This window comes from Diabrotica virgifera, chromosome 7 (genome assembly GCF_917563875.1).
Source record: "Diabrotica virgifera virgifera chromosome 7, PGI_DIABVI_V3a".
In the NCBI taxonomy this organism is placed as follows: domain Eukaryota; kingdom Metazoa; phylum Arthropoda; class Insecta; order Coleoptera; family Chrysomelidae; genus Diabrotica; species Diabrotica virgifera.
In genome coordinates this window covers 26,702,093-26,715,518 of record NC_065449.1, presented here as the reverse complement: position 1 = coordinate 26,715,518, position 13,426 = coordinate 26,702,093, and the positions used below count along the sequence as shown (strand labels likewise).

General features: G+C 32.2%; 1 protein-coding gene across 1 annotated transcript in view; it reads right to left on the bottom strand.

The window, feature by feature from the left end:
* LOC114329334 (neuroligin-4, Y-linked-like) overlaps positions 1 to 13,192 on the bottom strand; it is a 470,481-nt gene extending 457,289 nt beyond the window's left edge. The window contains exon 1 of the mRNA XM_050656283.1: positions 12,833 to 13,192. The gene's annotated coding sequence lies outside the window, so the exon portion shown is untranslated. The remainder of the gene's footprint in view (positions 1 to 12,832) is intronic.
* Positions 13,193 to 13,426: the final 234 nt, after the last annotated feature.

Genomic DNA, 13,426 nt, shown 5'->3' with positions numbered 1-13,426 from the left:
AAGACAAAAACAATTCTCGTTTTGAGGAGAATATCAACAGTACATACGAACACATAAGAGAAAGCATGATATAAGCAGGTCTGTAAGCGCGGGGAGAAATAGAAAATACAAGAGATAAAAATTCACGAAGATACAAATGGGAATTCCACGAAGACACCTTAGAGAAAATAAAAGAAAAAAAAGAAGAACTATACCATAAATACCTAAGCACAAAAGATCCACAAGATTTCCGTAAATATAGAGATAAGAACAAAGAAGTTAGGGCTATTACAACGAAAGAAAAAAATGAACAATGGGAAAGCTCATGTAGAAGTATAGAACAAAATATGGGAGAAACAAGAAGTTCAGAAGCCTGGATAATTGTGAAATCGTTACGAACTAACAGGAAAGAGAAAACTTTTATACAATACATACAAGACGACGAGTGGAAGAACCACTATAAAAATCATAACAAAAAATAATGACCACAGAGGACGAAAAAATAGTCATAACAGAAAAAGAGATGAAACGAGCAATAAACTCCATGAATAACAATAAAGCTGGAGGAGCAGGAGGAATTGTGGCGGAACTAATCAAATACGGAACAGAGAAATTAAGAAGAATGATATGCCGGATCATGAAAAGAGCAATAAATCGAGAGGACATCCCTAAACAATGGCAGGAAGCCTACCTTACATCGATATACAAAAAAGGGAACAGAAATGATTGCAAAAATTTACAGGGGGATAAGCGTCATCGCTACAATGGGAAGACTGTATAGCAGGATCCTCAGGAACAAAATAGAGAAAAATATAGAAGGTAAAATCGGAGAAGAACAAGCAGGTTTGTGGGGAAATCATGTCTAGATCATATCCATACAATACAATAGAAAATAGAGAAGAGAAGAACTAAGAACAAAGATGTACACATGGCGTTTATAGACCTTAGGAAGGCATACAACACCGTGCCAAGGAAAGAACTGTACAAAGTAATGACTAAAATAGGGATACCACCTAACCTAACACAAGCAATCAGGAACATGTACAGTGGAAATGAAGTAAATATAAAAATCGGAAACAAGGTAGTTGCTAAATTCAAAACAACAAAAGGATTACAGGGATGCCCAACGTCACCAACTCTATTTAAAATAGTTTTATAACATGCACTAACAACTTGGAAGGCAAAATGTAGTGGTATGGGAATACCGATAAGGGACGATTATCTCTACACATTGTGTTTCGCAGACGATCAGGTGGTGATGGCACAAGATGAAGAGGATACCAGTTACATGGTAAGAAAACTAAAAGATGAATACATAAAAATGGGCCTGGAAATAAATATGAAGAAATCGGAATACTTAGGAATATCGGAAGAAGACGTCAAAAACTTAGAAATAGAAGAACAAGTACGTAAAAATAAAAGGAACGAATAATTTTAAATATTTGGGCTTTACAATGTCGAAAAACGGAAGAACAGAAGCAGAAATAAAAAATAGATTGGTACAAACAAAATATTGCATCAGACAACTCCATATTGTAATCTGGAATAAGAACATCAAGGGAAAAAAATGATATACCAGACAATAGTAAGAAGCATCATGATATATGCCGCAGAAATTTGGGTCATCAACAAAAAAACTCAAAAGAGCATTCTGGCAACCGAAATGGAATACTGGAGAAGATGATGTGGTCTCACCAGAAGAGACAGAATAACAAATGAGGAGATAAGGAGAAGAATGCAAGTGGAAAAGGATACTCTGCAATATATAGACGAGAGAAGACTAAAATGGTGCGGCCACGTACGCAGAGCAGAAAATACTTAGATAAACAAGGTTGCAGAATGGAGCCCAAGAGAAACAAGAAGAGTTCAAACAATGAAGAGTTTAAAGAAGAGAACAAACAATGATTACAAACAGAAATAATTACATCACCGCAAAGGTATATGTTTCTGAATAAGACTCTGGAGAAGTTAGGCAATTTAAATACTTGGGTTGTCTGCTGAACGAGGGCTGGGACCCTGAGAGTTAAATAAAGTAGAACATGTCAGAAATGCTTTTTTGAAGTTTCGTAAATTTCTGACTGATCGCAAGTTGCATTTTAACTTCCGGTACAAGATGCTGTGTTACGTTTTTCCTGTTTTTTTTTTGTACGGAATAGAAGCATATACGTTAAAGGCCTGCTCCATTAACAAACTACTTGAAGTATTTGAAATGTGGTGTCTGCGTTGAATATTTAGAATATCGTGGACGGACAGAGTCAGAAATAAGGAAGTACTAAGAAGAGCGGGTTCCTGGATAGGGAACTTTTTATTATGTAAAAAAGTAAGAAGACTGCATACTTGGGGCACATATTACGAGAATAATGATACACTTTTCAGCAACTGATATTAAAAGGAAAGATAGAGGGTAAGAGTCGTTTGGGATGTAAAATGATGGCTACATAATATTCAGTATGCTACAATTAGAACAATATTAAACATGAATAAGCCTTACTCACTATTCATACTCTATTACCAGCTCTTTATCAGGATCCGAGACGTGGAATAGTGAGCACTTTATGAAGAGTTACCTTCGACAAACCCTTGGATAGTACTTTTCATTGGATTTGAAGATACAGAAATTGAGGACATTGGCCAAACTATTCTATTTCACTATTATCAGCTTCTATTTCTACTGTTCTATATCCAGAGGTGTTTTTAGATATTACAGGCTAACAAAAAAATTTTTTATAAAACTTTTCTTGCAAATTATGTGAGTACTATGTATTTTTTGGCGCTAAAAAAGAATCTGAAATTAGATTTTACGTATCACCCATAGTTTTCCCACAATATGACACTGGTTTATTATACATTATAATAATTTAAAAAAGACAAAATATCGAAATACATTAAAATGATACATTATTGGAATAAAACCTTTTATCTAATTCTTATTTTGTAATATTATAGGTCTGTGCAGTCATTTCTGGTGTCAATGCTTTTGTATTTTATTTCTCTTTTTAATGTAAAACTTCTGAAGTAGCTTTTTCTTCTATGCGAGGCACTCTGTTGTTTCTGATGAAGTGACCAACAATAATCACCCATCACATTGGTGTTACAACGTCCCTGATATGGTTTCTCCATTACCTTGATATCATATTGGAATCGGTTGCCTTATTCTTCACTGACATCACCCAGATTTTCAGGCCAAAAGTCAAGATGGTTATGCAAAAGGTGGATTTTGAGGCTCATTTGACATCCCAAAATTTAAACATTATCTAATATCTTAAAAAACTTATCTAATAAATTAGCTAATATAAGGTCGTAGTTAGGGTCTTTTACATTACCTAAAAACTTGGTTACAACTTTTTTGAATGCAATACCAGCTTCTTTTTCCTTAGTAGTCATCTTGGTTTCAAAGGTAATTATGCAATTTTAAATGTTAAATTGTGAAAGAATGGTGGGTGATAAAGCATTTTTAATACGCTTTCGGACTCAGCACACTAAAATACATAAGATATAGGTAATCTTATCAAAAAAGTTTTTTCATTGTTGGCCTGCGTATCCGATAGTTACCGAGTCAGTAATAATCTTATCAACTTGATGGGTATGTAGAGATCGGATACAGAGATCAACTAAGTGTTCAGAAAATTATCAAAATTACTCCGATAATAAAAAGACCCCAAAACAAACTTTGTACAGCTTGCAAAGTCAGCCTAATACATCAACAAAAAGTATAAGATAATATAGTTTCAAAAGAAACAGCACATGGGATCAGAGGTACTGCCAGATATAAAGGGATTTGAAATAAAAAGAACTTAAAAGAACTAAAAAATAATAAAATTCCAGGACACGACGGTATAATCCAAGATTTTAAGAACAAACAAGGCAGCGACAATTCCAATACTAACAGCGCTATTTAATAGATTTCTCCATAATAGCAAGATCTCTAAAGATTGGAACGAGAATCTAGTAATACTCCTACATAATAAAGTGGACAAAAAATGTAACAAAGAAATATAGACCTATACCGTTGCTCAGTCAAGTGTATACAAACGCTTATCCCATCCCCATTAAGAGAGAAGTTCGACAACATATGGCATCAAAGTTAATGGCAACAAGTTAACACGTTGACGGACTGAACGTCTCTAGACGTCTAATTTCCATTGATGTAATGTGACACAACGTCTATAGACGTTGCATTTTCCCTATGCTACTATGCCAAATACATACAGTGAGGACGTTTAAGTTGGAATCAATTCATTTTCTCGAGAATGGTCAATTTTGGAGAAAAATCCTAAAACAGGTCAATTTTAATTTTTATACTATGATTTTTTGGCATATCTATCATACTAGTGACGTCATTAACCTGGGTGGGATGACGTAATCGATGATTTCCTTAAATGATAGTAATGGTCATGTGATAGCTCATTTGAAAGGTTATTTAATTCTCTATTCAGTAATATAATCATTAATATAATTATTTATACAAGGTGGCCAAAAAAATAATTTTGGAATTAAATAAATTGACGCAAAAGGAAGAATATATTGTAATTTATTTAATTCAAAATACATTTTACTGCTGTCATAAAACGGAAAAAATGTTTATTTGACAAATAAATATTGTTTTATCGCCTAAATTCAATATTAGAGCTGCCACCCATCTATTAAAGCTTGCCTCTTACTTGTTAAATAAACAGCTTGTTAAATAAACATTTTTTCTGTTTTCTGACAGCAATAAAATGTATTTTGAATTAAATAAATTACAAGATATTCTCCTTTTTGCATCAACTTATTTAAAAAAAAATTGGAAAAAATCCTTTGTAAAAGTTATAAAATTTTATTAAAATCCCTTTAAAGGCTACATCACAACAAAACGTTTTCGATTTTTATAAAAAAATCATCATCAGTGTTAGATAAACTGGATGCTAGCTGAGCCACCAAAGAAAAATATCCGGGTAAAAAACCTTTAAATATAACATAGATGCGTTAAAAGTGCATACTTTAATAGAATGCCTTATGATGGTCACATGGCAACTAGGATAATGCCCTAAGGTAATGTATTGAAATTTCACAACACGTGAGATCCAACTTGAGTTGTTTACATTCCAGTGACTTAATGGCAACTATATGCCAATTAAAGTATGCACTTTTAACGCATCTATGTTATATTTAAAGGGTTTTTACCCGGATATTTTTCTTTGGTGGCTCAGCTAGCTTCCAGTTTATCTAACACTGATGATGATTTTTTATAAAAATCGAAAACGTTTTGTTGTGATGTAGCCCTTTAATGGGATTTTAATAAAAGTTTATACCTTTTACAAAGGATTTTTTCAAATTTTTGTGATTGATGGTATACAGCCAACTAAAAGAAAAACATTTTCTTTTCCTTGTGGATTTTATCAATTTATTTAATTCAAAAATTATTTTTTTGGCCACCATGTATGAATAAATATCTTAATGATTATATTACTGAATAGAGAATTTAATAAACTTTCAAATAAGCTATCATATGACCCCTACTCTCTTTTAAAAAAAATCATCGATTAAAAAAACGACCTGTTTTGGGATTTCTTTTCAAAATGGTCCATTCTCGAGAAAATGAATTTAGTCCAACTCAAACGTCCTCACTGTATAGAGTGTCACAACACTTGCTTATACATTTGACGCACTGTCCGTCAACGTGTTAAACCACCTCAGATTCAAGGAATTACAAATTATGGTGGAGGAACCCACAGGTAATTCCCAAAACGTCCGCCTAAAATTCAAGATGATGACAAGCCCAGATGATCTCACACGTATAACTATAAAAGCAATGAGATAGAATTAGTACAAGATAGAACAAGTACAAGAACATAGTTATGTACCTAGGCGAAATTCTTAAACTTGACTTACTAAGAGAAAAAGATATAATATAACTCTCGTTGGAAGCTTTAAGATCTTCATCCTGATATGTCTTAGATTAGCGTTCCAGATACTGTAGCTTTATTTTTTTTTCAATAAGACATAAGAGAAGCTTTTAAAATGAAAAAACGTCCCAAATATTTTAAACCAATTGTTATTACTTCAAGATATTATCAGGTTATGATAATATATTCGGTACTAGATCGCTTATTAACTCCATATATTATTTCCATCTTAAAATTTATAAAATATTTTTATTGCAAACAGAACACAAAATGAAATGATATATATTAAAGAAAGTTTTAATTCATATTTGGGTTGTATTGATCTGTAATGGATTGTTTAAGGATACTCTTTGATGTTTGTTTAGGTTGGGTTGTATGTTAGAGCACATAATGGAGTCCTCTCTTTAGTGAGGGATTCCCTTCACCAATTAAATACACTATTTATCCACAAGTTTAACTGTCATTAAGGTTGTTCCAGAATAGATCGCAAGATAGTGAAGTGAGTTTTTAGTCTGTCAACTGGTCTGTTAACAAAGGACTTTGTGCTTGTAATAGATGTTTTAACTTTTCCGACCTCAAAAAACAACAGCAAAGTTGAGCACTTTTCAACAGTCAGACAAGGTTTTTTTCCATCAAATAAAAAACTGCAGAAGAAATAGAAGCATTTTTATATCATACATGGGATATATCTCTCTTCTTAGTGGTATTTTGAACCTTTTGACGTAAGTTAAACTTTGAATTCTAAAATCAATTATTCAATAGGAGGTCTTTTTATTGTAGCATATCTCTGAAGATGGCTTTGTAAGCCGAAAGCGCTAAGCTAGGAATTATTTAATTTACACACTTCAAAAATACACTTCTCCCTATTTACCTGTTGTCATAAGTGTGTACAAAACTATATCAGTCTTTACATTTATTAATTAATAATACGTAGATCAGAAATTTCATATTTCAATATTATTTTAATATAATTTCTTTTATCTATTTAGCTCAGTTCTCTGTATCCATAAATTTGCTGCCTGTACTGGTGCATTAGCTAAAAAATTAGTTTTGTTTGTTTAAATAAAATTTTTTTTACGTTTAAATTACTAAAATCTTTAAATATGTTATGCTGCTTATTTCAATTTTTAATTTAGCATAAATGTATTAAGGAAAAAAGCAATGGCAATAGTGTAAATATTTATTATTTTTATCTATGTAAAGAATAAAAAGGTGTGTTATTTTATTCTACAATTTCTGCATTAAATGGAAAACTTTTCTGTATCAAATTGACTTAAAATATCATTAGATATTTTTAATTAAAAAGAAAATTAAAAACAAAGTTTATACAACCCTATTACCTACTTACATAAAAACGAAAATTTGTTTGTCAATTCCAATTTTGTTGTTTTCAAATCCGTCCACCCTCTACTGCAGATATTTCACAAAAGTTTCCCTGATTCGAGTATCAATACACATGTAAACAATAACGGAAACCATATTTTTACTGTAACAATCTAGCCCCCAGTGGCTGTCTACATTAATCTTTGATAAATAAGCGGCTCATACCTCTCGCACAAAACATAGTTATTCGTTTGACGTAATCGCATGTTTTATTCAAATACAACAAGATTTAACAATAAAATGATACACAAAATAAGATAAAAATCCTCTTAACAACGAAACCGTTAATCAGATAGATGATATCTTCGTAGATGCAAGGTATTCTTCTGATCTCATGGGCGTCAGAAGCTACCGGGTCCAAAAATACATAGTGACTACTTCCTTGTAATGGCAAAAATCAGAGGAAAATCAGCCGTGTGATGGATAACCGAAGTTATCGTTAACGTAAAGTTATCCTGTAGTTATGTTAAAGGTAATCCTCGAATTGGTGTGATGTATTATATTTAACTTAACTACTTGCGTTATTTCTTGATAGTTCTTGAGTTATCTGGTATATCAACTGTCACTTTATAACGCGACGTTAAACCTCAAGTTATGAGATAACTCTGTAGTTATGTAAAGATATGTAAGATTAGTTCATCTTTTGACTTGTTTTTAGATAGAAATCAAGTGAATATGTAAGGAAGAATGATGATTTATGTTGTCCTAGGATTTTGTGCGGCATGTTATTAATTTAATATCAAATATAAAGCAGTACAAAATTAAAAATATCAAAAAAATTGACTTCAAATAACAATTAAAAGCCCGTAGGCAATAATACGATTAAAATAATTTATTAACAATAAAAAGTAAAGCTATAGAAGGGTAATACAATTTTAAAATCATACAAAAATCAACTCGAGATATAATTTGTAGAATATGAGTTGAAATTTATAAACATATGCCGTGTTGCCAGAGAAATTTTTGTAAATGCACTGGAATGACTGAAATAGTGACACAAAATGTACTAAACCAACACATTTTGTACAAAAACTTAAAAACCGTCGTTTAGTGTTATTTGAAGCAAATTTCTTATATTACAAAATTGGAGGTTTTTACTTTAAGATACTTTAGTATCAAAAGTGTGGTTGTTAATTGTATCAAATTGGTACAATTGAACCAAGTCTGGCAACGCTGCATGGGTATCTTCCCATTCTGTCAAGCCTGTGGAACGTTCCGATCAATCTCTCGCGCTCACTCCAACTTGTACTATTTCTACATAAGGTTCTCTTTGTTATTTCAACCTTTTTTCCTCAAATGTTATTTCTAATATATCGTTGATGAAAATAACTATCTCATAACTCTGACCGATACATCACACCGAATTTTACCTAAATAGTTATGGGCATCGTTATTCCTGATAGTTATCTTAACTTTAACTCAAACGTTAAAGTTAACTTCGGTCATCCATCACATATATAGTGACTACTTTCTTGTAATGGCAAAAATCAGAGGAAAAATATCAAAGCTAAAAAGGATGAATATGTGAAACAAGACAACAAAATTAATGTGGATAATGTGTGCATGCATGGGAATTGAGGATGGCTCAAGTTCGGATTCTAGGAAACACCTAGGTTTTATCAGCTTTATTTATGTAAATTGAGCCGTGACCCGTCAAAATAGCCCGGTCAAAATAGCCCCGTCAAAACAGCCCCGTCAGAATAGCCCGAACACAAAATAGCCTCGACAAAATAGCCAGCAAACAAAATAGCCCCGACAAAATAGATCGCACACAAAATAGCCCCGGTCAAAACAGCCCCGGCTAAAATAGCCCTGGCTAAAACAGCCTCTTATAAACAATTACATAATTATTTATACAAGGTGTCCAAAAACTTTTTTTTAATTTAAATTATTTGACAAAAAGGAAGAATATATTTAATTTATTTAATTTAAAATGCATTTTATTGTTGCCCGAAAACAGAAAAAAATGTTTATGTCATAAATTAACATTGATTTTCGCTTAACTTAAATGTTCAAACTTCCAAGAGGCAGGAAAGACAGGACTCAAGTTCTCTGAAAAGACAATTTTTATTTAATGTGGCTAAGATTTTAGTTAAGATGTGAATAGAGGATAATTACCATTTCCGATAAAATGTATTTTTAAGGAATTATTTCATGATGAATTCTGAAGGGAGCTTTTTTTTCGGGGCTATTTTGTTGGGGCTATTTTGTCGGGGCTATTTTGTCGGTGGGCTATTATTCCGCGGCTATTTTGTCTGCAGGCTATTTTGTCGGAGCTATTTTGTGTGCGGGATATTATGTCGGGGCTATTTTGTCGGAGCGTTTTTGAAGGACTATTTTGACGGGGTACCAAATTGAGCACCACAGGGAATGTGGATCTATTTCCCCGTTTTTCCTTGGATAAGACTGGGCAAGGGGTAAACAAAGCAAAAATCGCGCAAAAATGACGCTCAGTCTTATCAGCAACTTTTTCAGATTACGAAACAATAACTCTAACGACTAATTCACAAAATCTTTGTAACACAAGACCGTGACAGCTTATCTGTGGTATGGATGCTCATGATGCTCAGCGGTGGTTATTCATTTTATGAAAAGAGCTCGTTCGAATAGAAATTGGGGATGGCTTAAGTCTGGATCAAGCTTTTTCCCAGCAGGTAGAGCTCCACAGAGAGTGTGGATACATTCCCTCTTGGTGTGTTCCTCTTGGGACATGACTGGAAATGGCTAAACCAAACCAAAATCGCGACGATGCTTAGCAAGGACCTAAAAAGGCCGAGGATGCTGACCTAATGGATGAGTATGCGCAACGAGGGCTTATGTACCTGTTGTAAGGCGTCGATCCCAAAAAGTCTCGACAGCAGTAGCTAGAGCTTATATGATAAATATATGATATACGATATATGAAATATTATTTTGCGCATATCAATAATAAGTTCATGATTTAGTTTTTACTTTACATGATAATTTTACTTGATAATGAATATAATGACATTTAATATAATTTTTATAAAAGTAGGTATATAAACTTTTCCGTGTTTAAGCGATATTAACTAAAGTAAATTTGTTGTATAAATGAAAATAGGCCAATAAATATTTGTGATTTATATGTCATAATAATAATTATATATTTCATGTTGTAATACGATATATTATATAGGATATTTAATATTATACGGTGTATCAATTTATGATACATGATATACCTACTAGAACTACGTGATATTGCCATTTATACCTAGATATAATAAAGATTTTAACAAATCCTACCAATTATAAACCATTGCGCTAAGTTATACTAGATATTGTTAGAAATTTCCTCTCAATATAAAATATATTTTTATTATATTTTTTTTTATATATCTAGCTTCACTCTATATATTGGCAGTCTGTATTTGGTGCATTAACTAAAAATCAGTTTTATTTGTTTAAGTTACAATTTTTTTTACGTTTCCCTTGCAAAAATTTTTCTTATGCAGCTTACTTCTATTTTTAATTTAACAAAAATATATTAAAGAAAATAGTAATGCAATATTGTTTATATTTATTTTGTTAGGTACTTATTATAATATAAAGAATTAAAAGGAGTGCTATTTTATTCTATAATTACTGTATAAATGCAAAACTTTTCTGTGTTTAATTGACTTAAAAGGTCATTAGAAATATCTAATTAAAAAGAAAATTAAAACCAATGTTTATACAACCCTATTAGTTACATAAAAACTAAAAGGCGTGTACTTGTCAATTCCCATTTTGTTGTTTTCAAATCCGTCCACTCTCTACTGCAGATATTTCACAAAAGTTTCCCTGTTCCGAGTGTCAATACACATGTAAACAATAGGGGAGACCATATTTTTACTGTAACAATCCAGCCCCCGCTAGCTGTCTACACTAATCTTTGATAAATACGCGGCCCGTACCTCTCGCACATAACATATAGTCATTTGTTTGACATACTCGCATGTCTTATTCAAATGCAACAAGATTTCTTATAAAATGTACACAATGGAACATCGAAATCCCCTGACAACGACACCGGTATCTAGATAAATTACATCTTAATAGAAACAAAACATTCTTCTGATCTCATGGACGTCAGAAACTATCGAAGTCCAAACATAGATAGTACCTACTCTCTTTTAATGACAAAAATCAGAGGAAGAATGTCAAACCTAAGGAAGGATGAAAACATGAAACAAGACAGAATTAATGTGGATAATGTGTACATGAACGGAAATTGAGGATGGCTAAAGTTTGGATTCTAGATAACAACTAGGTTTTACCAGCCTTTTCTAGGCAAGTGGAGCACCATAGGGAGTGTGGATCTAATACTTGGTTTCGTCGCTTGAACAAGAGTTAACAAGAGGGAAACAAAAAAATGATACTGAGTCTCGCAAAAATGATACTCAGTCTTTTCAGATTACGGAACAATAACTTTAACGACTAACTCACAAAATGTCCGTGATCCAAGATCCGTGACAACTTATCTGTGGTGTAGATGGTCAGCGGTAGTTATTGTTGTTATGAAAAGAGCTCGTTAGAATAAAAATTGAGGATGGCTTAAGTCTGAATCAAGGAGAGCTTCACTTGGAGTGTGGATCCATTCTTTTGTTCCTCTTGGGACATGACTGGCAAACAAAAATCGCGATGATGCTTAGCAAGGACCTAAAAAGGCCGAGAATACTGACCTAATGGATGAGTATGCGCAACGAGGGTTTAGTTACCTGTTGTAAGGCCTCCATCCAAAAAGTCTCGACAGCAGGGACTAGAGCTTATATGATATACGATATATGAAATATTTTTTTACGCATATCAATAATAAATTTATGATATACTTTCTACTATACATGATAATTCTACTTGATAATGACATTTAGTATACTTTTCATAAAAGTGGATAAAATTTTTCGTGTTTAAGCGTTATTAACTGAAGTAAATTTGCTGCATAAACGAAGGCCGATAATATTTGTTACATGTATATAGGACATAATATATTATATCTAGTGTTTTAATAGAATTATAGGATATATATTATAAATAGGATATAAATATGTTATACGGTTTATGGTATATGATATACCAACTAGAATTACGTGATATGTCCATTCATACCAAGATATAATAAAGATTTTGACAAATCCTACCAATTATAAACCCTTGCGCTAACTTATAAAAGTATTAGTAGGAATTTCATCTCCATATACCTTTTTATTATAATTTTTTTTATATCTGGCTTCATTCTCTATATCTATATATTTTGCAACCCGTATTTGGTCCATTAACTAAGAAATCAGTTTTGTTTTTTTAAATTAAAATATGTTTTACGTTTAAATTGCCAAAACCTTTGTTATGCAGCTTACTTCTATTTTTACTTTAACAAAAATGTATTACAGAAAAAGCAATGCAATAGTGTTTATATTTATTATGTTTTACTTATATAAAGAATTAAAAGGCGTGTTATTTTATTTTATAATTGCTGTATTAAATGGACAACTTTTCTGTGTTTAATTGACTTAAAATATCATCAGATATATTCAATTAAAAAGAAAATTAGAAGCAATGTTTATACAATCCTATTATGTACTTACATAAAAAATAAAAGGCGTGTAGTTGTCAATTCCCATTTTGTTGTTTTCAAATCCGTCCACTCTCTACTGCAGATATTTCACAAAAGTTCCCCTGTTCCGAGTGTCAATACACATGTAAACAATAGGGGAAACCATATTTTTACTGTAACAATCCAGCCCCCGCTAGCTGTCTACACTAATCTTTGATAAATACGCGGCCCATACCTCTCGCACATAACATAGTCAGTCGTTTGACATACTCGCATGTCTTATTCAAATGCGTATGTTTTTCGAACGGGTTCCGAGACTCGCTGTCCTTATTGGAAATGTCTATTACCACGATTTGTATACCGGCTATTTTGCTAAATAAGGGACCACGGATCGAGGTTGAAAAGGGTCTAGGAGGTTTATAAAATCTCCGTCGAGGGCGTGTCTGAGCCAACAAAAATCGTTACTATACGCGCAGGAGTTGTGGAATTGGGTGTTACATTTTTATTGTTAGCTGTGCTTCGACTTTATTTTACGTTTAAATTCTTTTATCTTATATATATATATATAATTTTAAAGTATTTTTCTTAAAGTAACATTTATAAACCCTTCGATTTATCAGTCAAT